This window comes from Ornithodoros turicata, unplaced genomic scaffold, assembly GCF_037126465.1.
Source record: "Ornithodoros turicata isolate Travis unplaced genomic scaffold, ASM3712646v1 ctg00001028.1, whole genome shotgun sequence".
NCBI lineage: Eukaryota > Metazoa > Arthropoda > Arachnida > Ixodida > Argasidae > Ornithodoros > Ornithodoros turicata.
In genome coordinates, this window is record NW_026999440.1 from 59,517 (window position 1) to 84,534 (window position 25,018).

The 25,018-nt window shown below is 46.7% G+C and overlaps 1 long non-coding RNA gene across 1 annotated transcript; it reads right to left on the reverse strand.

Moving 5' to 3' along the window:
* Nucleotides 1-25,018, reverse strand: LOC135376092 (uncharacterized). Its single transcript, XR_010417534.1, has 3 exons — nt 24,904-25,018; nt 24,714-24,843; nt 1-142 (listed from the first exon to the last, which is right to left on the reverse strand). It is a non-coding gene; the product is annotated as an uncharacterized LOC135376092 (long non-coding RNA).

Below are 25,018 nucleotides of genomic sequence, written 5' to 3' on the forward strand. Positions count from 1 at the left end.
TCTCGTCCAAGTAGTCTCTGATGTGGCGAATATCCCTGTAGCCGTCGGCGTAAGTGTCGCGGCAAATGTTCGCTTCGTAAATATCTTCCACGGCGAACACGACATAGCCACCCTGAAAGCCCTGCTTCCTTGCCTTGCATATCTGAAATAATGAAATGCTTATCTCGATTGGCATTGCCTACTTCGGTCCTGAGTGAGTTATCCTAGAATCGAATTACAAATTGTAAAATAGTACATAATGTCAGTGATGGCCAGTAGTTAACTACAAGTAGTTAAACTACTAGTTACTGCCTGATTGTAGTTAGAAAGTAGTTATCAACTACTTGCAGAGATGTTCTTTAGTTTCATGAATCTGTTCAAGGCCTTTCACCTACCCGTTCACCCCCTATTGCACTCGACTTTCAGTGCACTTTGCTACTTGGGTAGTGTTCTTAGACACCTAAATATGAATCATAAGCAGTGATAAAACTGAAGATTTAGTTTGAACAAGTAGCTAAAAAGGTAAATCAAGGCTCAAGGTAAATCCTGCCGTAAAACCTGCGGCAAAATCTGAAGTAGTTGGCGCCTGCAGTAACCTTACTACTGTAGTTAACTACTCGAAACAGTAGTTTAACTAAACTAGTTTAAAGTAAGCAGTTGTAGTCTATGAGGAAGCTTAGAAATCTATAGAGGTCAGTGGAAATGACCACGAAGTAGATGACCATCTAGGTGTATCGACCAGTCAACTGTTGAGAGGGTGCTTAGAAACCTAAACGGGAGGGAAAGTGACCAATGAGCATATGTCTAGATGGAATTATTGACTAAGCAGTTAGGCTCCATCAGTAAAAATGAGCTTAAAAACCTAGAGAGTAGCAGCTCTGTCATGCAACTGGAAGTATGCACCAATAAGCGGGCGATGGGGATGGAGCACAGAGATGACTGAAAGTGACCAATGAGTAGATGTCTAGCTAGAAGTATGAACCAAGAGACAGAATGGAGAGAGCTTAGAAATGTAGACACGAGCAGTGCCTGACCATGAGCAGCATGACCTGAGCAGCATGACCAATAAATGAGTGGATGTCCCAGCTGGATTGATAAGTTCCACCGATGTAGATGAGTGGAATTGACCAGTGAGGGGCTCTCTATGATGCAGCTGGACCAATAGCGGTTGGACCCTACCAGCCTGTGAGTAGAAGTGACCTATGAGTGGCTACACTAGCTGGACCAATAAGCAGTTGAAGCTGAGCGCAAAGGAGGGGCTGCCCTGGGCCAATAGACTGTCTGAAGCTGATGCTCATCAACCCGCGCGCCACCTGCTTGGGCATTGTCTATGTAAACCTGGGCCAATCGGCTCACATGAATATGACCCTGGACGGGTAAGCAATTGTGGGAGCGACCTTGGCAGCCTGGTAAGTGCATGCGAAAGCGAGTCAATCGGTGTTCAGCAGGGACCTGGACAGGGCAAATCAAGTAGACTCAAACAAGTGGCGGAGCTTGTGAAGGGGACAGGGTAAATCCCCTACACTCTTAGAAATGAACTTCACCACATAGCACGCTCCTAGCCAACCATCATCCCGAATGACAACGTTCTCGCCCCTGATTTGTTGAAAACAGGAGGCGGAGCCTCTTTTGTGGCCATTATGCACGGCATGGAATAGGCTCCACCTCCAGTTTTCAACAAATCAGAGGCGAGAACGTTGTCATTCGGGATGAAGGTTGGCTAGGAGCGTGCTATGCGGTGAAGTGCATTTCTAAGAGTGTATGCTTCGTAAAAGTAGCCGAACCTTTTTTGGATCGCCGTTGACGTTTTCCTCCTCTCTCACGCCTTTTCTCACGCGGTCTAAGGCGTCTTGCCTCTTTCATTGGGCTTTCGGTATCACGTGGTGCGGCGCCTGTTCCGTAGCCGCCATTCGCGCTGCAGAAAGCAGGACAGCGTAGCGAGAGCCAACACTCTAAAAACCGCATAGCACGCTGTGCACCAACCATTGCGAAGAAGGATACGGTTATCGTTTGATTTGAAGAGAGCGGGCATACGCCTTTTTGTGACAATTTGGACATATAAAATTGTCACAAAAAGGCGTACGCCCCATTTCGCTTCGAATGAGAAGCGATAACCCCATCATTCTTCGCAATGGTTGGCGCACAGCGTGCTATGCGATGAAATTCTGTTTTTAGAGTGAATGCCAAACTATAGGACTGCGCTTATTTCCGAATCTCCCCTTCAGCGTTTTATGCAAAAATTAGTCGCTGTGCGTTCAGGTGCAATACCCGATATGGCGGAGGCAAGGGTATTTCAAGGGTATTTATACGGGAAAGCCGTCATCCCAGCTTTGTGAAGGAAAGGCTTTCTAGGCCTTTCAGTTTCGTCAAGCCCACACCTTTATTATCCTTTATCTTACTTTACCCATGCTGTCGCCGTGCAAAGCTGTCATCTTCAACGCGTAGCCACATTTTGCGTCCAGTTGCGACGCCGTAGTGAATTTTTGCTTGTGCTCAGGATCATTTCACAGATGGGTCACGCTTATGCATGTATTCTTGAGAACGTAACACAGTGCGGCGCATTTGACCGAGCAGTATACCATTCTCCTGTTTCTATTACGTCAGCGTACCTCACACGACAGTGTCGTTTGTTGAAATTCCTGTTGTCGTGTGTTGCCTTTTTGACAGTTACTTTCTTTGTCCCAAACCACTTCCCTTAATAAAGTGAAGTGGTTGGGGAAAGAACCAAGCTGACCCAACTCGTCTGAACCTAACAAGGGTGCTGTTTAAATCGGGCCGCTTCTCAATACGTTAAAACATGGCAGGCCGTACACAAGCTTCAAGATTGTTCCAATTAACCTGAAGTATGGCTTATCGAAGCTCTAATAAAGGGCAACCTGCACTCTTAAAAATGAACTTCACCACATAGCATGCTCCTGGCCAACCATCATCTCGACTGATATCATTATCTGCCCTGAACACTTATGCTGTTCATAATTGTCTCAAAAAAGGCGTACGCCTCCGGTTTTCAACAAGTCAGAGCAAATAAGGATATCATTCGAGGTGATGATTGGCTAGGAGCGTGCTATGCGGTGAAGTTCATTTTTAAGAGTGCAGTGTATCTGCTCATTGCCATAAACACGTGAACGCTTTATTGCATGCATTTGTTTATTTATTTTCAGTCTTCATAGCGGGATTAAATTTCACGAGGACATCCGACGAAGACATCTCCTGAACGCGCAAACAGAACAAACAGTAAAATTTCTCTTGCGTGCGCACGGCTGTAACACGGCTGTCGTCTGCTACGGTGCAGCAGCAATCCATTCTCGAGGCGAAGGGAGAGAAGCGTGTGGGGGCGGGGGGGGGGAGCAGGACTGCGCTACTTTTTTTAGTAGTCAGGGGCTTTAGGACGGAGCTATGACCAACCAATCAAAGGACTGAAGACGTTGAATGGACCAATCAGTGTGAAGGTGTGGAGTCAATCAAGTAGGCTTGGACCAACCAGAATGAAGTGAGCGGAGGTATGACCAACCAATCAGCGTGAAGGGCCGGTGCTGGGATCGACTAATCAGAGCAATTAGAACCGGCTTCTGTGAGTTAGAATTAGCTTCAACTGGATTTTGAAAATAATGTTGTATGCGGTGACGTTAGACTATTTATATGGGATGTAATGAAGTTCTGTGAAGAAAATTTAAGTGACCTAGCTGCGTGAACAGAAACATAATGGTGGAGTCTGCATCCACCGCTACCGCTACGAAAGTTACTACGCAAGTCCGTGAAGTCTATACAGAACTCCGGTGAGCTCTAAGAGATTCATTAATGCAAGATTGACATTGCCACGCAATTTTAAAAAACTTCACCGCAAAGCACGCTCCTAGCCAACCGTAATCTCAAGAGATATCGTTATCTGCCAATTATGAACAGCTTAAAGCTCAGCTACGCCGATTTTCGAGTGTTACAGAATGGAATGGTACTCACACGATGTGTTCATAAGGGAACACTGATTATGTATGCAAAATAGTTATCCCAAACTCCTCGCGGTTTTCTGAAAAAGTGAATTTTTAGTTTCACTGACATCCCGTCTTGTGTCCCGCAAACCCTGTGTCGACGACACATTCGAGGTCTGCCCGCGCTCCGGCTTGGCATGACTTTTGGCTTGGTTTCTTCCGCCAAGCCGGCCAGTTTCTTCTGCCGAGCCGTCTGCTGCGCAGATTCACATTGGGGAAGTGATAAACAGTTCGCTATTAGGGAGCCAGTATATTTCTGGACTTCACTAAACCCATGAGGAACGTGAGTTTTGCTTCCTTCGACTGCAAAGCATTTGCTAGGCCAGTACAGACTTCCTGGTGTGATTCGTGTTCTGTGCTGCGTGCCGAGAATGCGTGAGCGTTTTGCTCCCGTCTGCAAGAACACTTCAGCATGCAGATCCAATGTTTCAAACCACAATTTTCCGAAAGGCGAAACAGAAATCGATTGACTGCAACAATCGGTTACAACTCCGACTGGGTGCCACCTTCGAAAGCAGTGATTTGATCTGTTCATCTGGCTCATACGAATGTTACGGAAGCAATGCGCAACTTGTTTCACAAGAAGCCGAAGATGTCTCGTCCGGGATGCTGTGCCAACCTTATCTGCAGCAGGAGATTGCAGGGGCAGGACTAGGCAGCAGATAAAGGTAAGACACGTAATGTTAGACAAGTCAGTCATGCGTAGAAGAGAAAAATACGCTATCTGTCAGTTACTGCTTCATCCTTTAGAGATCACGCCCCAGCGGGTGTATTCTCAGTACAGATTTGTAATTGCCTTATTTGTTAAATGATTTCGCAGGCATTCTGGCACCACCGAAAAGCTTGCACTCCACGTCTCAACTATCACCGTCTGGGTTTCAAGCTGAAGGCTGTCACCAGTGCCAACCAGACGCCCCTTCAAAGTTCATCTGTTTTTCTTGACGGAACAGTGACACCTGGTACTGAGACATTTCATTTTCTGATTAATCAAGTGCATTCTATCACTTTTGCTCGACTTCTTGTGTTCGTATACCCTTGCTGTTGCTCGCTAGCTTAGAGCAACCATGCCTGAGGTACCAGCGCTTTCAGAGTACATTTAAGCAGTATCATATGCACGGCAGCACATCTTGTGTATTTTGAGTAAAGTATAAATTCAATGTTGGCTCAGCTGTTGTATTTTGGTCACAAATAAGGTGTTCTTCCAGAGCGCTAAAGGGCAGTTCAAGCAGTTTCATGTGTGCAACAGCACATACTTTTTCTCAGTTTTGACTAAGGTAAATCGAAATCTTCCAGTTGATGTCTTCCGGTCATAAATTATGTTTTTCGAGGCATTAAAACGGCATCATGTGTGCAACAGTACATACTTTTTCTCAGGTGAAGTAAGGTAAATCTGTCCGCCGTGGTGTTCTGGCAGTGCAGCAGAAGCTTGTGTTGCATTCAAGTGGTATTATGTATACAAAAACTTGTTTTATGCCTTTCTGTAGCTGCTGTACTAATATTGTGAGTACAGAGACATTCCTGCATAACATATCGGAGCATCTTGTGTGCTATTGTTGGTATGATCTGCAGCAGTATATTGATAATGTTAATTATTCAATGACTTCAGCTAACATTTACATTCTTACTTCCAGGTAAACCTGTCACGCAGGTGCCCTACCCCTTGGTATGCATAGTTCAAGATTGTACCGAAACAATCCACCTGGAGTATTATTCTTCAATTGGCAGTGGCATTACTATCACAACACACCACATACTGCATGTCTATGGTGTGTGTACAATGCATCAAACCTATTCTCAGGTACAGGCCAGCTGGTACGCAATTATAACATGAAACAACTGACACAGAGACCGTAAAGTCATGCCTTTTCCTCCGTGCCTCGGGTTTCATGTTATTATCCTCACATGCAGCTCGATTCGCCTGTGCTGTGCAGCATGAGCAAAAGCATATATTGTTTGTGGTCACATGACACGGAACATAAATACAGTGAAACGTTCCTATGTTGGACACCCGCGGTGCAGCCGAAGCGTCTCCTACTTATAGAGGTGTCCGAGTTACAGAATATGACGGGAACAAAAAATGGAAGAGATCACAGCTGTGAGAAATGTCCCCCTTCTTCAATTTAAGGTCCTTAGTGGTACCTGGTGGTGGTGCCTGGTAGTGGTACCTCTACCCACTCTTCACTGATAATTATTACTGATTTTAGTATATTCAATTCCGTTCAGATTCTACTCAATGGCATTACCTCTGGAGCTTTTCGAGTAGCAAGGACTTGTCTCTGAAGCGTCAGCTTACTTCTCATAGCTTTGGTGCAGTGCTCGTTCAAAGGCTCTAGACAAACTGAAGACAAGTGCTCACATAAAGAATTACAATGTAGACTAACAGCACTTGTTTTTGGACTCTAAAAACTAAAGCAACAAAATGCTGAGACCAGTATAGGGGAAAAAAGGGGCAAAAGTCAAGGCCACTGGCTCATTTTGGGTCTTTTTGGTGCAAAGATAAGCCGATATTGAGGTAATTTGGCCAGGGTTTTGTCCGACTTTGCAGGGAAAACCCTATCCTACTTCCAAGATAGGGAGGTGTCCGACATAGAGAATTTCGTCCCCATGTAGTTTCAGTGGGAGCCTGCCCGTGCAATGAAATCATGGGGAGTTGTCCGAGGTAGGGAGGTGTCCGACTTTGGAGGTTTTACTGTACTATACAGCATTCTACATCATGTAATCTAACAGTTGTTCACGTTTGGATATTTTAACCATGGAATTTACCCTGCATGCACCATACCATGTCCAAACACTAACAACTGCTAGAGAGCAGCATGTACTGTTTCTGTATAGCACTTATGACTTGCTTCCTGTGATCGGAAACAGTGGTCTCTTTTTTCTGCTACAACCAGTAAACTACAGTAAAGATTTAGAAATACTATGTCATACCATAAAGCACTATGGGAAATGGCAGTTTGAAAAACTGGAGAAGACTGTCATTAGAATGAGGGACATGTTCTACGGTGAAATTTTTTGCAGTGTGTGCTGTACCATGTAATGCACTGCAGGCCTACCACAGTATGGTAACGGTCTGAATACTGATTTGCTCAAAAAAGGAATATGTGCGTTTCTTGTACTAACTTCCCCTTATGCAAAGTAGTAGAAAAATGTTTTCAGCCAATGGGGAGGGAGAGGACATCATTCTGGAGTCTCGTTGACCTACAATGTGTCGTGTGTGAAGGTCATTTTGAAGGGTGTAGGTGGTACAAGACGGTGTTCCCACATTCTTGGCAGTGTTGACTAATAACCATAATAAAGTAGAGGGTACATTTGTTGCTTCATATATTTGTGTCATGGCAAAGTATGTAGAGATACATCTGTCTCAACATGCAGGTGACAAAACTGCTTTTTATGCTTAAACTATGACAAATAGTTGTCTCTTCAGCACCACTAACCATGTGCCGGCCTCCATGACATGTCTGTGACATTCCAAAGTGATTAACATGTCCCATAGATGTGTGCAATGCTGAAGATGACTGTGTACCTTCTATGGATTCTTGATTCAAGAAAAGCACTGTGTGATTTGCTAACAGCGCCTGGCTGTACCTCCACAATTCTACATAAAAATATGTAAAGTTTGCCAAAGGAAACATCATGAAGGTCCATAGCGAAAAACCCTGAGACGAGAGATAGGAAGGGACATACACAATGTCTCAACATAGCGTGTTTATGTCCCTTCTTGTATCTCCTCTTCAGATCTCGCCATCATGGACACTATCACCAGCTCGCTTGCTGTTGAACCGTTCTTTCAACGATAAGGGTCACTTTCATGGACTGGATGGCAGCCAACATGCTGTCAATAAAAAGAATAATGGAAGAAGCTCAATATGATCCTTAGGCTGTGCATGGTCATTGCTTTCTGACAAATGGTGACTTAGAATTTCAGGACAGTGCCTGCAGTGGTAGTATTCTTGTGTTCTCACCCTTGACGCCCATTGTGTGTCATCAGTCATATGCACATAGCTAAAACAATGTATATTTGTATTTCTTTGAATACAGTTGGTACAGCACATTGTTTTTTTACATGTTCTTTGGAAAGTATAAATAAAAAAAATTCTCTACTCTGCAAGTCTCCTGTCAGCTCTACAGAGCAGCTTCGAATTTCACTAGAAGCCACGTGTGAAACCTAGACCGAACTAGTGGTGAAGGTCCATATAGGTCATAGATAGATACTATTATTATTATTAGATCATAGGTCAGTCTTAGGTCCTGGTTGGTAGCAACGCATTTGAATCTTATTAAAAATTGGTGCAGGAGGTGACCAACGTAACTAAATCCACCAACTGACTCTCACAAATTTTGTGGTGTTATACTTTTGAAACAACATTAATATGCCGCAGTGGTCTTTTCTCCTTTGTTCCTTTTAACCTAGAAATATTAGGTCTTCGGCATCACCAGCCTTAGTTGCTGAGCATGCAGTTATTTACACTGAGCACTGCAGTTTCATATTTGTTTCTCTGGACAAGCAAGCCCGCTTCCCCATTTTGATAAGAGTCTTTCAGCTTTGACAGGGCATTTGTGGACAAGGAAAACATTTGGACTATTGTGTATTTTGCTATGAAGTGCACCGTACGAGGCAGAGGACACCATCAACCATTTCCACTAAGGTTATTAAATTTGTGATAAAGTACATATACCTTTTGTCACTGACTAATTTGGTGGCAAAGTTACTTGAGTGGCAGTTGTGCAATTTTAAGCACATGTTTAAAAAAAATAGGATATGGGAAGTGCTGACTGGTTGAACATGTGGAGTACCCAGTATAACAATTGGGGGTATACGTCGCGAGACAACTGAGTGTGGAATACACAGCACAGTGTAATGTTCCTTATTCTGGCAATGTTAGCATGGTTCAAGTGGGAAATGTTGCACTACCCTTAATAACATCTGTTGGGCCCAGCAAACAGGGTGCACATACCCTGATCTGAAGACACTATGCCTAACTCAAAAGCAATATGAGATCGACCCGTACGTGTTTATTTGCGAAACTATTATGAATGAAATATGGCCTGTGTGGTATAGAACAATGCGCGCACTCAAGTAAACATGCAAAAAATACGTATAAGGGCTCTCGACCTACATGCCGCGATGCGCTCTACGAGATCAACAACACACTACAAAACTACATCCCACACTTTTTGTTCGGGGCAACTCTAATGAGCACTTTCATATAACCGACGAATGGTTCAACGAATGCAGTTCGAGTGGTCACGATACATTCCTACGTCGTTCATTGCAGTCGCGCTATGATGCTGCACAATATATGTATCTCGTGTAACAAGCCTGGCAATCGCACGATGTGCATGGGCAGAAATACGGCCTTCTTTCTTTGAAGACCAGTCCTCTGCCGGTATATGCTCAAACGATCACCAAGTCTCACGTTGTTGCTCAATCGCTCCCATTCCTGCACTTGTAGTAAAAGCAGCAAACGGGTTGACGTGAATGGCAGCTGAACGGTTGAACTGCGAAGTTCTCGAGCACATAATCACAATTTCACGCCGAAAATGATGTTGAGATGAATTCACGGTTGTTGTTTCCATCGTTCAATAGTTCTCGGGATTACCTCGGACGAAACACTCATCGTAGCCGGCGGCCATAACTGGATTTCCTCGCAAACGGGAGAAGACGCCAGGGAAGTCAGAGAAAGCCTCAGCTTTCATCCAATCAGACGCACGATTCTCTATCTACGTAGATGGAGCAGGTTTATCCCATCTACGTCACAAAAATGGCTGCGCCCATGGGTTGTTTTGGTTTCTTTGATGAATTAATTTTCGTAATAGGAAGACAAAATTGAGAAACGAAGGTGCGTTTCGGGGGCAGTTGGATGTGCTCGTTCTGAATATCACAACCGTTTCAACACATCGGGAAATCGGCGTAGCTGACCTTTAAGTGTCACAAAAAAGGCGTACGCCTCCAGTGTTCAGAAAATCAGGGCAGATAGCTAAGTATATCATTCGAGATGATGTATGGCTAGGAGCTTGCTATGCGGTGAAGTTTTAACAATGTCTGTCGGCGATCCTAAGGGATCCTTCAAAGCTGTAGATGGCCTCTACTTCAAAAGAGTTCTAGCCTGTCCGTGTATCGGTTATATGTGTGTGTTATACCGGGTGTTTCAGTTAAATCCCCGGGCTAAATAATTCGCGAACGGGTGCACCAATCCACGAACTTTCTTTTTTACAACTATCTGTCCAATACCACCTACAAGCTGCACACCGTGTGAATGAGTGTGAGGCGCTCATTATTAAAATAAAAATGCAAATGAGTTTCGTCAAAAAGCGTATCTTCTAAAGCAGGGCGCTGTCGGCATTAAAATGGGTACTACCCCTTTTGGGACCTTCAGTGGACACCTTTTAGAGAAAAATCTGCCACCGAAGCGGGTCATTTGTTGCAGTAATTAATTGGTTTCGGTTTACGTATTTTTGTCGCGGCTGGTCGCGGCGAAGCGCAAAAGGGCGTATTTCATTGGTGTAATTCATTGGTGTAATTCATTAATGTAAGGACGTAATTTATTGAGCGTCCTTTTGCGCTGCGCCGCGACCAGCCGCGACAAAAATACGTAAACCGAAACCAATTAATTACTGCAACAAATGACCCGCTTCGATGGCAGATTTTTCTCTAAAAGGTGTCCATTGAAGGTCTCAAAAGGGGTAGTACCCATTTTAATGCCCGGTATATATATACATGACCGAAAACGAGCACATGATGGTGAGAATATTTCTCACCATCTCTAAGATCCTGAAAAACAGTGCTGGAATCCAGAGACAAATCGCAACCCATCGCTGCAGTCAAGGAAGTTGAGGTTACGTACCTTAACCCTCATTGTAAGGTGTGTGTCAAAGACAGTTATACTGTCAGAGTATGTACGCAACACCCGTACCACCCTCTTCTGGTCGATGACATCCCATGATGTGGAATCACAATGGTACCAGTGGAACTGGTTATTGTTAGGATCCACGCAGATCTACGTTTGAGAGAAAAACAGACCTGATGAAGTGCAGTCCAGCGCATGAAAGCTTGTGCGAGGATGCAAGCAGGATAGTGCCAACGTGTGTCATTTTTACCAGAACCAAAAGTTTTACCACAAGGAAAGAGTTACTAATTGCGAGTCTATAGCGGGTATCCGACTACACTATCTTCCCGGTACTTGATACGTAACCTGCTAGAAAACATTGCTATGATGACGTGACGTGGTCGTATGGTCGTGGACGACGGTGCGTGAATGAATGAATTTTCCTGAAGGAATGATGTGTCGTCGTCTACACAACAGTTGTAGACATGGTCTTTTTCAGTGTGTAACTCGTGTTACAGTCTCCTTGCAAAATACTAATATGAGAGAACTAGAACCCCAAACTTCTACCCACAACGCAGCGACGCAGGATCCACATAGCGAGGAATCGTGATTAGGCAGCGATTGCGATAGTCTTCAGGTGCGGGCAAAGCGAGCCTCGGCGACAGAGATCAACAAAGCGGGGACTTGTTTGGCGTTCGCAAACATGATTACACACTTCAAGGAGGGTTGGCACAGGCGCTTCCTTTCACCACTTCTCTGTACTCGCACTGCCGATTCCGTGCTGATGGCGGTAATGGCAGCGGCCCGAACGAAGAAGACAACATGGTCAAACACTGAAACAGCCGAAATAGCATTTGCATTAACGTGAATATAGTAGATTGCCCGGACCAATGTCTTCTTTTAATTTGAAACTTCAGTGGGTATTGTGCAAGACTCTCACCAGACGGCGGGTAACCGGACAGGTAATTATTGACAGGTAACAGGTAATCATTCCCAAGAATAATCTGAGTCTTATACCCCTGTCAGACGGGCACATATACGGCCTTAACGGTCACGGCCGTAAATGCATACCGTCATTAACTTGCTGCCAGACTGTCAGCAATAAGGCCTTTGCGACAAAACTGAGGTAGAAGGGCAACGGCGTTCCGGCAACGAAACTGCCCAAGCCTCGTTACCAAGCACACCATAAACAGGGCTTAGCACGTTTAATTCAGTTCGTAATAAAATGATTTTTACCCGACGTAATATTTTCACCTTTTGGTGTTTCATGTTTTTCTGCGTTTCTGCACTTTGCTTCGCTTTTTATCCCATAGAGCAACGTTTGTAGTTACACCCTGGAACCACTGCACGCGGCATCGCACCGTGTCGTCTGCATCCAAAAAGTCAGACGCCACTCAAAAAAATATCCAAAGCACTTAAAAGCAAATACAGTTTGCTGTTGTATTTTGAAAATACCAACAAAACGTTGTTTTCGTGTACTTTCAGTAAGAAAAAGCGTGATTTCTCTACATTACATTCAACGTTCACAGACTTGTCTATCGACGTGGACATCAGCCACAAAATGCCTTCATGGATACCGTTCTGCAGCTCCCCAGTGCTTAGGGCCGATGTAACTTTCATTAATGCCATTCTATTTAATGCCGTAATTTTAAGGGCCGTATATGTGCCCGTCTGACTGAGGTATTACTGACGTAGCTTGACTTCGGAATTGCTCCTATAGATTTTGTTCTTTCGGGGTCTATCTTCAAACCGTCAACAGTGAGATGATGTCCGAGATACCTCACTTCGCTTTTCCAAAGTGACACTTCGTGAGGTTCAACTTCAGATGAACTTCTCGACACCTCTGCTGTACGCTCCGGAGGTTTTCATCGTGTTCCTCTTTCGTGCCATCCCAGACAAGTATATCGTCCATGGCGACTTGCATCCCCTTCAGATCATGCGGGATGCCGTGCATAATTCGCTGGAAAACTTCAGGAGCCGTGTATATGCCAAAGGGCATCCTGTTGAAGCGGTAACCTTCAAACGGAATGCTCATTATACATAGCTTAAAACCTTTAGAGGCGAGTGGTATTTGCCAATACCCATGGCTCAGGAGCTCACGTGGCACGGAATTCCTGCACTGTTGGCAATGAATCTCGAATGATATCGTTATCTGCCCTGATTTGTTGAAACCGGGAGGCGTACACCTTTTCTGTGACAATTATGAACAGCATAAGTATCACAAAAAAGGCGTACGCCTCCAGTTTTCAACAAATCAAGGCAGATAACGATATCATTCGAGATGATGGTTGGACAGGAGCGTGCTATGTGGTGAAGCTCATTTTTAAGAGTGTGCCGTCAGGGTGTGCTAACACACCACTGGAAACCGCAGTGCAAAGACAGTCAGGTGTATAAGAGAAAAAAATTAGCAGGAGCTCTTTGGCTGCACGTCGGCACGCCAGTACTGGACAGCTGCTTTGGCCTTGTTGGGCTATCAGGCCATTGGACCGAGGATGCCAGCAACTCGGTGGCAGGGTACAAGTTGCTTAGACACGTCGTCTTCCGCGAGGGACGTTAAATACGGGGTGCCGTGTGATGAGCTTTCGTCGCACGTTAAAGAACCCTCAGGTGGGCAAGAGGAACCCCCAGACAGACACCTGTGCCGTCGCTAATGCTCTCAGTTGTCTCGCGACGTAAACCCCCAATTATCATTATCTTGACAACGTGTCAATGACACCGCTAGTATTAACACGCACTTGAGCCATTTTCGATCCCTAGCAATAATAATGGTGGTTGACTAGGGCTCCCACAGCACTTGCGATGCAGAACCGCCATGCAGCAGGACTCTCCTCGGTGCTGGCACGAGCTGCTTCTCTGGCCAGCCCTTGGGGTTGACCACATAGCGTTTACGCGTGGATGCGTCGAGGAAATCGACAAAGGCAACAGCAGCCATAGGCGTTCCCAGGATTTTTTTCCAAACAAGCTGCAACCCTGCCCCCCCCCCCCCCTACCACCTCTTCTTCTGGAGACGGACGTTGCGGACTGTGCGGGTGTTCAGAGGTTCGTATGACATCTGAGAATAATCATTACGACTTACGACTAATGAGGGCACAATTTTCACATGCGACCTTGTAGCTCCAGAGGAGTGCCACGCCCCCCCCCCCTCCACCACTCTCGGTACGCCCATGACAGCAGCGATGCCGCGCTCGACACCGAGGGTGCGCTGAACAACGGACCCACATGCCAGGGGATTTGTTTGTTTGTTTTTTCTGTCGTATACTTAGCTCGAAGACGTATGTACTTTCCACTAATGAACCCACCATTGTCGTAAATCTGCCCGCGACAGTCCTTGATGTTTATGCCATGTGCTTCGGACGTGGGCATGTCGTCAGCCTTATGCTCCTGATCAGCATGAACCGTACGAATCTTAGCTTTCAACTGGCGTAGCATTTTCAAAATGCACGACAGTTCTTGCTGCGTATGTGATTTGGGAACCTAAAGGCGTAACTTTACAGAACAAACAATTGCTCAGAAACGTGGCTCAGTAGTTAGCGTGCTGGCCATGTCGAGTGCAGTGTCTGGGGGTTTATTCCTGGGGTCTCCCTCAGACACTGTCCAGGCATATGGCTGCACAGTTCCTTTAGAAGTCGGTCTAGGACTCATATTCCCCTCAGAGCGTCATTCGTCACTTTTCCCGCCTCTTTCAGCACTGCCATCGTCACCAGCGACAATTGCTGCACTGGCTGCAACACTTCCGTTCCGTTCACGATCAACTCATGCCAGTCGGCGCTCCGCAGGAGCAGTTCGGTACGCGCGGTAGTTCGATTGCACTGTTAAAGGAGGTCTGCATGCCTTTCGTTACGGGTTTACTAGATGTAATATTGTTTTTCTACGCTTCGTAATTCTATTTACAATTTATTGTTCAATTCTTCTCCTCCATAACGTGTGCACCGTTAATACAAGAACACACTTTTTTTCGGATATCGACGAGTACAAGCACCGCCATCCAGATACCTCTATCCATTGTTACGCCATCTGAAGAATTGTAGAACCCAATCAGACGCCAACACGGAGGTCCACATAACGTTCTGCTTTACGCTCTTAAAAATGAGGGGGGAGGGGTCGAGGCACGTGCCTAGCCAACCATCATCCAGAGTGACAACATTCTCGTCCCTGATTTGTTGCAGACGGGAGGTGGAGCGTATTTTGTAGCCATAATGCGGTACATATTTTATATTGTATATTTTGGTGGGACACATTGCAAACTACCTTGACAACATAAATTTCATTACCGAAAGGCAACACGGGTTCCGAAGAGGTTTGTCGACCGTAACTCAGCTTTTAGATTTTGTGCACAATCTGTCTATTTCTATCAACAATAGAGGTCAAACGGATGTTATCTTTTTAGATTTATCACGTGCCTTTGACAAAGTGTCGCATGCAAAACTTCTGATAAAGCTCAGAGAGCTTCTCAAGAATGAAATCATTGTACGTTGGCTGACAGACTATCTTAATTTACGGCAACAGTATGTTGAAGTACGGGGCGATAGGTCTGGATTAGTGCCAGTTACATCGGGAGTGCCGCAGGGGTCGGTACTCGGCCCTTTGCTGTTCTTACTCTTTATTAATGATATGGTACGTGATATCTCGGTGAAGGTATCAATGTTTGCAGACGATTGTGTAATTTTTTCTCGTATTTCGTGCCGGAGGGATCAGGACGCTCTTAACACTGCTCTTAATGCTATAAGTAGTTGGTGTTCATCTTGGCAAATGGACCTCAATGTACAAAAGTGTGTGGTTATGACTGTGTCAAGACAGAGTGATCCTTTACGTTACACGTATGAAATCGACGGCAGGGCTGTCAATTTTGTTAATAGCTACATCTATTTAGGGATTAACATCACGAATGATTTGACCTGGAATTCCCATATCGAAAAAATTTGTCGAAGGGCATCTCATAGGTTGTGGTTCTTGAAACGAAATTTAAAGCACGCTACCCCTGATACAAAGCTAGCCGCTTACAAAACTTGTGTGCGACCGATATTAGAGTATGCTTCCCCCGTATGGGACCCTTTTACTACCACTAATATTGATAAACTCGAAGCCATCCAGAAGAGAGCCTTACGATTCATTTACAATCGATATAGCCCTAGCTTATCCATTACCTGTATGTACGAATTAGCTGGACTCGACTCATTGGTTAGAAGACGAAAGATTAATAGATGAGCTTGTCCAAGGGACATACAAGATTAATATTGACCATTACGTTGAAAGGGCTTCACATTGCCGAACTCGATCACACCATTTGCAGTTTAGAACAGAAATTCCTAGGACAGACTCCTTTAAATATAGTTTCTTTTCACGGACCACAACTGACTGGAACTGTCTTCCTGCAGACGCAGTACATGCAACATCCGTGAATGCATTTTTAGCTGTCGTTGGTGATCAGCTGTAATTACTTTCCACAAAAGATTCTTGTTTTGATGTTTTGAGTGTATCTTCTTGTTGTTGGTGGTTATTGTTTTTTTTTGTTTTTTTTTACTGCAGTGCTCGTTTTAGTTGCTGTAAACTTTACAATGTATGTCCCACCCCTGCTTTGGCTGCTATCAAGCAGCTGGCAGTATTGATAAATAAAAAAAATAAAAAAAATAATGGGGTCTACATAATAGGCTCCACCTGCCGTTATCAACAAAGCAGGTGCGAGAACGTTGTCGTTGGGGATGATGGTTGGCTAGCAGGCGAGAAGATACGAACCTATCAGATTCATCTATACAAAAGGTGTCACAGCCAGCAAGTTAAAACACCCGTTTGGAGCCGACACAGTCGGCGGGCTAGCTTGGTAAAGTTCATAGCCCTTTAAAACAAAAATGCACCTACACTCTTAGAAATGAGTTTCACCGCATAGCACGCTCCTAGCCAACCATCACCTCGAATGATATTGTTATCTGGCCTGATTCGCTGAAAACGGGGTGCGTACGCCTTTTTGTGACACTTATGCTGGTCATAATTGTCACAAAAAGGCGTACGCCCCCGTTTTCAGCGAATCAGGCCAGATAACGAAATCATTCGAGATAATGGTTGGCTAGGAGCGTGCTATGCGGTGAAGTTCATTTTTAAGAGTGTACAGTCTTAAAAATGAACTTCACCGCATAGCACGCTCCTTGCCAACCATCATCCCGAATGACAACGTTCTCGCCCCTGATTTGTTGAAAATGGGAGGCGGAGCATATTTCGGCCATTATGCACGTCACAGAATAGGCTCCGCCTCCCGTTTTCAACAAATCAGGGGCGAGAACGTTGTCAATCGGGATGATGGTTGGCTAGGAGCGCGCCATGCGTTGAAGTTCATTTCTAAGAGAGTACGATATCATGTGTCTACGCTCTTAAAAATGAACTTCACCGCATAGCACGCTCCTAGCCAACCACCATCTCAAACGATGCCCAGATTTGTTGAAAATAGGAGGCGTACGCCTTCTTGTGACACTTATGCTGTTCATAATTGTCACAAAAAAAGGCGTATGCCTTCCATTTTCAACAAATCAGGGCAGATAACTATATCATTCGATTGGCTAGAAGCATGCTATGCGGTGAAGGTCATTTTTAAGAGCGTAGGCACATGATAGGCGCCTATCATGTAGGCGCCACGTAGGCGCCTATTTGGAACATGCATAATATTGAAAGATGGAAGTCACTGAAAAGGTTAGGCAGCTGTAGGACTCGAACCCACATCTTCTGGATTGCCGGTCCAGGGCTCTGCCAACTGAGCTAAGCTAACACGCCTCTCCAGTGACTTCCAAGGCAGTGGCGGTCCCAGGGGTGCGAGAGCTGTCTCCACCACCCCAAAAACATAGCCTCGTCCAGTTTTCGTCTCTTTCTTTGTGACACTCTCAAGGAGAGCGACCTAAATGGGTCCTAAAATGGATTACCAGTGATAGGACTTCGTGCGAGAAAAGGTTGATCTCGTGTCCAGAACCCCTCGCACCCAAATGGATAGCGCCTGGCTAAAGGCTCGCAGACGCCCCCACCCCACCCCACCCACCCCAATGTACTTCGCTGGGACCGCCCCTGTTCCAAGTGTGCGTCATCTGAAGGGTCCCACATAGGCGTCTCCTCCCATTTTCCATAGATAAGGACACCGAATGATATCGTTCCTAATGGTTCCTAAGACAATTAGACGGGGCCGCAGCCAGCACGTGTTTGGTTACTGCTTCTGATTCGGAGGGAACGTAAGGCTTTTGTAGCAGTTTGAATATATGAAAATTGCCACACAAAGGTGTACGCCCCCTCTGCCTTCGAATCAGAAGCCATAACGTTATATATACCGGGTGTTTCAGTTAAGTCCCCGGGCTAAATAATTCGCGAACGGGTGCACCAATCCACGAACTTTCTTTTTTACAAGTATCTGTCCGATACCACCTACAAGCTGCACACCGTGTGAATGAGTGGGAGGCGCTCATTATGAAAATAAAAATGCAAATGAGTTTCGTCAAAAAGTGTATTTTCTACAGCAGGGCGCTGTCGGCATTAAAATGGGTACTACCCCTTTTGGGACCTTCAGTGGACACCTTTTAGAGAAAAATCTGCCACCGAAGCGGGTCATTTGTTGCAGTAATTAATTTGTTTCGGTTTACGTATTTTTGTCGCGGCTGGTCGCGGTGAAGCGCAAAAGGGCGTATTTCATTGGTGTAATTCATTAATGTAAGGACGTAATTTAGCGATGGATAAGGGAGTGAAAGAGCGTCCTTTTGCGCTTCGCCGCGACCAGCCGCGACAAAAATACGTAAACCGAAACCAATTAATTACTGCAACAAATGACCCGCTTCGGTGGCAGATTTTTCTCTAAAAGGTGTCCACTGAAGGTCCCAAAAGGGGTAGTACCCATTTTAATGCCGACAGCGCCCTGCTTTAGAAGATACACTTTTTGACGAAACTCATTTGCATTTTTATTTTAATAATGAGCGCCTCCCACTCATTCACACGGTGTGCAGCTTGTAGGTGGTATCGGACAGATACTTGTAAAAAAGAAAGTTCGTGGATTGGTGCACCCGTTCGCGAACTATTTAGCCTGGGGATTTAACTGAAACACCCGGTATAATATCATTCGTTGCAATGGTTGGCACGTGGCGTGTATATAAGATCACACATTTGTGAAAAGAACAGGCTCATCCAGCACACCTGGGGCGAAACCATGAGTTGAAAGAGCGGAGAGACCTTATTGGTGGCGAGGCAGCATACGGCATTCGAAGGCACGACCGAACTGGCCGATAGACATCGCATGACGATTTTAAAAACCGTTGAACAGTCATTTACAGACAGCTGACGCTGAAAATCTCATTACAATTGCGTAAACCCCTCTTACCGTACTTTTTAGACAATTTTGACAATGCGCAAACCAAAGTTTCAGCTTCAGCGAAGCAACTTTCTCAGTATCATATTTCTGCATATTTTGTGCATATTGAGACTTATGTTTCGAGCCCCATATTCGCATGGCATATTTTGTAATTTGCTCTGCAGTTGCTGTGCAGGAACCTAATCATCATGGACCACAAATCTCATGACAGGAACTCGCTAGCAACTCCCGCTACGGTAGCTTGACACCGATCCAAAAGAACCCTGTCCGCACCAATTCCACTAATAAAGTATTGCGTAGAGACGGTAGGCCTTGTGGCATATATGGCTAAAAGCTCAAAGGCGAGAGGGACACTGTGCGCAATGCACTTTCTGTCTTTTTAAAACTACAGACAGCCGGATCAGAAGACGACCTTATCGGTAGACGACATACAGCGACATCTTGAGGTCTATGGGAGCTTTGGTCACGCAACATGCAGGCTCAGTGGCGAGAGGGACACTGTGCGCAATGCACTTTCTATCTTTTTAAAACTACAGACAGCCGGATCAGAAGACGACCTTATCGGTATACGACATACAGCGACATCTTGAGGTCTATGGGAGCTTTGGTCACGCAACATGCAGGCTCAAAGGCGAGAGGGACACTGTGCGCAATGCACTTTCTATCTTTTTAAAACTACAGACAGCCGGATCAGAAGACGACCTTATCGGTAGACGACATACAGCGACATCTTGAGGTCTATGGGAGCTTTGGTCACGCAACATGCAGGCTCAAAGGCGAGAGGGACACTGCGCGCAATGCACTTTCTATCTTTTTAAAACTACAGACAGCCGGATCAGAAGACGACCTTATCGGTAGACGACATACAGCGACATCTTGAGGTCTATGGGAGCTTTGGTCACGCAACATGCAGGCTGAAAGGCGAGAGGGACACTGTGCGCAATGCACTTTCTATCTTTTTAAAACTACAGACAGCCGGATCAGAAGACGACCTTATCGGTAGACGACATACAGCGACATCTTGAGGTCTATGGGAGTTTTGCACACGCTAGTGTATTGGCATCAAATGGAAGGCCGGCCACAGGGGCAGGCTTCCTGCAGCATCTCAAATAGACTCGAACAACATTGTGAATACCAACTCTCACCCAGCGACTAAGGCTGGTCAGAGATTGCTATACGTGTCCGTTTCGCCATGCAACAGTCCATGACACTGGAAAGCTGCAAGTGGGAGAACAACACGAGGATGTGGACATCTCATAGATTAACATGGAACTTGCCATTGTCCACCCTGAAGAGGATGTCAGAGGTCATCCAGCGACGGTGAAACTCAACTGCTCCAAGCACCGCACGCTCCCTGCAAAGAACTTTGCGAATACCGGCGTTAACTAGCCGAATCACCTCCTGCACACTGCGGCTCTCCTGCGCGTGCACTCGTCGACAGCGTGAAATCCACACTTGGTAGTTGATTTCGACCACCAAGAGCACAAAATGCCGCCTCTCCCGCAGCGAGACAGGGAGGGGGTACAGACCACGAACTGTGCTCCACTCAACATCCGTCAGGCTATAGAGGCCTGCTACACGATGCCACAGGGCACCCGGCAACAAACATAAACTGAAAGCATGTTCTGCTGACTCCCTGTACTCGCAGAAGGGACAGCCGGGTGACGTTACACCAAAACGGGAAAAACGTTCACGCAGCGGCAAGACGTCATGCGCTAAGCGCCACTGAAGACTGGCCCGCCGGGCGTCCAACCAGCCAGCAGTGGTCGTACGCCACGCTATGTGGCGCTGAATAGGCGCCGAGTTCGGGGGTGGCCGATTAAGCGCAAGAAGTGCCATGTAAAGGCGCCGCACGGGCCATGATGTTACGTCATCATCAGGGAAAGAAGCTCGCAGGCTGCGCATTGCCACAACGTATGCCTTCAGGTGGGGAGCCACGGACTCTGAGCGCGGGCGAGTGTGTGTCAGCTGAGAAAAAAAACGAATGTCGGGTCCTAACAGAAAAGTTAGTAGACCCTGAGCAGGATGCCGCTGCTCTAGGAGACCCTGAAAGATCGCGCGCAGACCTAAGGCAAGGCACTTCAATTTGAAATCGGGCACCAAAAGGCCGCCATCTACGCGAGGCCGATACATACGACCTCTCGATACCCATTCTACTGAACCGCCCCAGATAAACTGAAACGCCGCACGTGTAGCGGCCTGAAGAGTAGTCCGCGGAGGGATGGAGATATTGGCTAAATACCAATATTTACTCAGAAACCAAGACGCAGCAAGGCGCGCTCTGCAGGTAATGGGGAGTACAAGCTCTTTCAAGTCCCGGAGCACAGGAATACTACGCATATGGACACGTGCCCAGGTGCTGGGAGATATTCCTGAAGGCAGGAAATCATACCCAAGAACGCGCACGGCATTCTTCACAGGAATACCAAAGGGTGCGGAGCACGACGGGATGAGGTTGACGAAAAGTAGTGCGCTTTTATCTCTATTGATCTGTGCATTAGAAACCCTACCGTAGCTTTCAATTACCTGGAGAACATTCCCGATAGCCTCCCCGTCGGTCAGGATGAGAGACAGGTCGTCCGCATACGCAAAAAGCGGTAATGCAGATGTGCCCGGAAGGGCAAGCATCCGGGATGCAACCGAGGAGGCGAGGGACTCTAAAAGCGGGCCAAACACTAGGGCATACAGTGCCGGTGACAGGGGGCAGCCCTGGCGGACACCCACCTTTATGGGGAAGTTAGCAGAGGTACCCCCATTGACACCAATGGAAGCTGACGCACCAGCATACAGTGCTCGGAACCACGATATGATCTCGCGATCAAACCCATTCGCCTCCAACACACGGTACATGTATTCGTGAAGCACACGATCAAAGGCCTTCCTTTGGTCAAACGACACTAAAACACAAGGTCGCCGCCGACTATGTGCCCAGTACAAGGCGTCTCTTAAAGCCTGCGTATGAAGCGTGATGGACCGCTCAGGGACAGCACAGGCCTGGAATGGAGGAATGACTGTACCAAGAACTGGAGAGATGCGTTGCAAAATCGCTTTTGATAAAATTTTGTAGTCAGTATTAAGCAGTGAAACAGGGCGATAGGCATTTGGGTCTTGTTTTTTGGAAGCATCCTTGCACAACAAGGTGACAATGCTCTCACGCATGGACGGACAGAGGAGACGTCGTGCCAAGCACTGATTCAGCAGAACTGTCAAAGGCCTCCGAAGAGTGGACCAGAAGCATTTATAGAATTCAGCTGGGAGGCCATCGGAACCGGGAGACTTTCCTGTGTGAAGAGCTTTGACGGCAGCAGTATATTCGTCCATAGAGAACGGAGCTGCACTGAGCTCGATACGTCGTGCGTCCGGCAAAAACGCTCGACCCTCGACGTCGGCAGGCTGCACGGAGTCAAAAAGCGCCATAAAATGATCACGCAGCAGTGATCGAACTCCATCAGGGTGCTCCTGAACCGAACCGTCGGTTGCAACAAGTTGCTCGATGACTCTGGGAGGCCGACGGAGGTAACGGCCAAGTAAAAGGCGAGAGCAATATGCTTCTCGCGACCAGCGCTCGACAGTCTGTGCTGCCGCAAACTGGTCCCAGAAACGTAACCTCAGAGAGGCTAGCCTCCCTAGCACGTCCTGTATGGCTTGATCATTGCCTGGGCCTCGCGACCCAGGATGGCGCAAAATAGACAGCACTTGCCGGAGGTGCACAAATTCCTCCCGGCTCTCCCTTGCACGCCTAGCTCTCCATTGACGAAAAAGTCTCGCGGCTCCTAGTTTGGTCTCTTCCCACCATTCCGGTGAGACTAAAGTGTCAGCGCAGCGATCAACAAGGAACGCTTTGACGCCACAGAACCCGCGACCTCCGACACTACATCCGCAGAAGGCGCACTCTCTGCTGGTGCAGACCCAGCGCCACCGGTCTCCGAGGCATTTGGAATGCCCACCACACGGGACGCCCAGGTTTTCACCGAGCATGACTTAGCAGCATGGTCTCCCCCACACCTACGGCAGGGTTTCTCACAGGTAGCATGACCTACCTCCCCACACCTGGAGCACACAGGCACCGAGCAGGACTTTTTAAAATGTCCTGACTGCCCACACCTAAAACAAGTTCTCCGCATGCCCGGGTAGCGAAATATAAGTCGCTTACCCCTAACGCGGATGAAGTTTGGCACCGGGGACTTGATTTCCATAATCACACGGCGGTTGCCGGTCTCTATGAAATTGAGTTCCGGATGGTCGTATGTCTCGCGGACAATGTCCTTTACTGTGCCATACTGGCCCAGCACTGAAACAATGTGCGCGTTATCCATACCAACCGGTGCCTTAGACACCGTAACTACGGTGAGGTTGGTTTCCAAAGAAACCAAAGGAATGGCAACACCATTTACCTCTACAGAGGCCAAACCTTTCAGGGTTGCAGCCCCTTGGGGAGACATAGCTTTGAGCTCAAAATCTGACTCATCCTGGTGCTGAAAAGATCGTATACAGCCACCAGGAGCCTTCTTCACCAGAGCGAGAAGGAATTCCACGCGTGACACTGCCGACGGCAGTGTTACGCGAAAATCGAGCGGCTCAGCGAAACATGCAGGCTCAGTGGCGAGTGGGACACAGTGCACAACTCCCGATCTATCTTTCTAAAGCTATAGACAGCCGGATCGGAAGATGACTCCGCCGGTGTGGAACATTCAGCGACACCTAGAGGTGTATAGGAGCTTTGCGAATGCATAGGGTTCTTGGTTTTCGGGTTTTGATTTTTCAAATTCGGGAGGGAAAAATCGGGTGCCATTTACACACGAGAATTCGTGCAGAAATCGGGCGCTATGATCTCTGACATCATGTTACCGAAAGGCATATGAAACAAACCGCAACTGTGATACTGGGACGAGAAACAGTGGGATAATGAATGACCGCGGTGTTCAAACACTTGCCTGTTCTTCACAAAAGTTCGTCTTTGACTCCTGCAGGAGGGGATCATAAACGGAGGACAAATAGGTTGTCACAAATAGCTCTCTTTGCCGATATTATGATTCACTTTTCCGACGGTTTACCGAGAACGACAAGGTGAACGACCGCAAGGTATCCGACGGATCAGAAGACGACCTTATCGGTAGAGAACATACAGTGACACCTTGAGGCCTATGGGAGCCTTGCAGACGCAACGTGTAGGCTCAGTGGCGAGAGGGACACAGTGCGGGTTGCGTGTTCCATCTTTTTAAAGCTGCAGACAGCCGGATCGGACGACGACTTTACTGGTATAGAATATTCAGCGACACGAACACGTCTATAGGAGCTTTGCGCATGCAACGTGTAGGCTCACAACCGAGAGAGACAGAGTGGACGGTGCACATTGCATTTTTTAGAGCTGCAGGAAACCGGATCGGGAGACTGCTATAGCGGTAGAGAACTTTCAGTGACACCTAGACATCTGCACACGCAACGTTCAGGGTCAGCAGCAAGAGGAACTAAGGGGACGGAGCGCGCTCTGCAGAAACACTACTTAACGCGACCATCAACATCTTGTTTGTCTCGAATCCCTTGTTGGTACTATGCTTACTGAAAAAAAGTAAAGAAAAGAAAAACACGTACGAATGACGCCTGATAGTGGGTCATAGTAGAGTCTTCCCACACAGTGTTACCAGTTGGATGGCAAAAGGAGCTTGCTCCCAAGCTTGGTAGCAGGGCCGTATGGTAGAGCACCAAATCAGGTTTAACCTCGCTGGATAGCAAAAGAGTAGGTAAGTTACAACAGTGCAAATTACCGTCCACGAATTCTTACTTTATGACCCGCTGGAACTTTGTCGTCAATGTGTCCATAACAGCACGATCATTCTTCCCTTCGAATAGGGGCGTGGCGCCGAACAAAATGTACCCGTAGTCTTCTCTGTATCTTC